We start from the raw sequence: 2,337 nt of genomic DNA, 5'->3' as shown, positions 1-2,337 counted from the left end.
GTTACCCTTTCGCAAAAGACGATGGATTCTGCCTACTGGGAATTGAAGGCCAGCCCTGCTGGAGCGGGACTTGCTCTTTCCCTTGACTTTTCCACCTTTGCCGCGACCAGACATTGTTCAATATTCTTTCGTAATAAGATGAGAGGAAAAATTGCGGCCTCCCATGAATCAAGTCAGTTTTGTTACTACTTCAAGCGTGCACCCCGAGTGCATCAAATGAAAAGCAAGGCAGTTGGCGCGAATTGAAACACGTACTGTAATTTAAATGAAGTCGATAAATCGGCGGACACATCTAATTTTGCTGAACGAGTGAGTCATCATGCCACCAAAAACTAGCGGAAAGGCTGCAAAGAAGGCTGGTAAAGCCCAAAAGAATATCTCCAAGGGAGATAAGAAGAAGAAGAGGAGGAGGAAGGAGAGCTATGCCATTTACATCTACAAAGTTTTGAAGCAAGTGCATCCTGACACTGGCATATCTAGCAAAGCTATGAGTAATCATGAACAGCTTTGTTAATGACATCTTCGAGCGTATTGCTGCTGAAGCTTCTCGTTTGGCCCATTACAATAAGCGGTCAACTATCACCAGCCGGGAAATCCAAACAGCTGTGCGCCTTCTTTTGCCTGGTGAACTTGCCAAGCACGCTGTAAGTGAGGGTACGAAGGCTGTTACCAAGTACACAAGCTCTAAGTAAAAATCTTCTTCAAGATTTTTCATTTCAAACGGTCCTTGTCAGGACCAACACATTATTCGAAAGAGTTAAAATCACGAAATTTGCTTCATTCTGTTATGTAGAAACACGTTGAAATCCAATTTCTATATGCTGTTAGTAAAAAAGTAAAGCACATAGCGGAGATGTGTCGTGCTTGTATACGAAAGGCATTTACTCGCCGGAGATCTACACTTAGTCATAATAATTTACTTTTAAAAAAGTGGTAATACATTCCGTGTTAAGTATAGTAGTAGGTGCACACGGATCGGAAATCAGGTTATTTTAATGTGCCGTGCAAATAAACAGGCTGTTAGTGTAAGAAATAGTGGGTATAACGCTTAGAATATCGATTAATCGCTATGAAATAATGTTGATAAATTATCTCTTGAAAGTACTATAAAATTAATGTTTCTAGTATTTTCGTACTTGAAGGATAATGAAATTTGAAAAAGAGATGCCAACAGCACCTGGTGTTCCCAGGCGGTCACCCATCCAAGTACTGACCAGGCCCGATGCTGCTTGACTTCGGTGATCGGACGAGAACCGGTATATTCAGCATGGTATGGCCGTTGGCGAATGCATATGGCTTCGAGTGAGTTATTGTAGCTACGTAGGTTTGTCGGTGAATACTCAAAAAGACCAGCGCGTGGAAAGCGTTGCTAATTGTTTTAAGTAATGCATGATTACGAAATTATCGTGGTGAACGATGTGAGAATATTCGTCTTTGTGAAAAACAAAATTAGAAAAAGTATACCAACAGCACCTGGTGTTCCCAGGCGGTCACCCATCCAAGTACTGACCAGGCCCGATGCTGCTTGACTTCGGTGATCGGACGAGAACCGGTATATTCAGCATGGTATGGCCGTTGGCAACTACCTTTTCTTCAATGTCCTGTTAAGGAAGTATGTTTTAAGTAAGAATTGACATTATTAACTATAAAGGCAAGCATATTAACGTCGTTAACATTACTTGGAATATACTAATATTCGAATAAATATTTGAATGTTCGAATGATGAGTGATTCGGATGTTCATAGTGCCACTGTGTCCTATCGAGTTTACTATCACGAACCACGTATGAAATTGTATATAAATAAATAAAAATAAATCCTTTATTAAGTATTGATTACAGGAAAAAGGCAAACTTACATTCTTTAATGTACACAATGAAATGTATGAAAGATATTTTTAAGATATGTTTCACTTACCCTTTATAACGCAAGGTAGTTTTCAGTGTAGCATTCTCTTCAGCTGCGAGATAACGTAAGGCAGATGATCATTCAGTCGTGAAGCACTAAAATGTAATATACATTTTAACTATTATCGATAAGAATTATTTACTGCAGGGATGCAAATAAAGTGAGGCAAATTAGTAAATAAAAACCGATACTGTAACTGATAATATAATTAGTTGTATCTGTATTAGTTGTATATACAGTAATCGCACGATTATCCGCGGAGTTGGATGTTGGCATAATCGCGCATAATCAGCAGTATGAGCAGAAAAGGGAAATGAAATGAAATATTTAGATTTACGTCGCATACTTATACCGGTTACGCTAAAGGAGACGGTGATGATGAGTACTGAATGAAGAAAGTGGGAGGAAACGGGAGAAACCCGAGAAAAC

General features: G+C 39.2%; 2 non-coding genes across 2 annotated transcripts; both read right to left on the bottom strand.

Annotated features, from left to right (window-relative positions):
- Positions 1-1,165: 1,165 nt before the first annotated feature.
- On the bottom strand, positions 1,166-1,284 carry LOC145677542 (5S ribosomal RNA). Its single transcript, XR_014129862.1, has one exon. It is a non-coding gene; the product is annotated as a 5S ribosomal RNA (ribosomal RNA).
- A 177-nt stretch (positions 1,285-1,461) lies between these two features.
- LOC145677538 (5S ribosomal RNA) lies at positions 1,462-1,580 on the bottom strand. The gene has a single exon (XR_014129858.1). It is a non-coding gene; the product is annotated as a 5S ribosomal RNA (ribosomal RNA).
- Between the last annotated feature and the right edge of the window lie 757 nt (positions 1,581-2,337).

This window comes from Thermobia domestica, unplaced genomic scaffold (genome assembly GCF_964235325.1).
Source record: "Thermobia domestica unplaced genomic scaffold, izTheDome1.hap1.1 HAP1_SCAFFOLD_1017, whole genome shotgun sequence".
In the NCBI taxonomy this organism is placed as follows: Eukaryota; Metazoa; Arthropoda; class Insecta; order Zygentoma; family Lepismatidae; genus Thermobia; species Thermobia domestica.
This window is presented reverse-complemented; position numbering and strand designations above follow the sequence as displayed.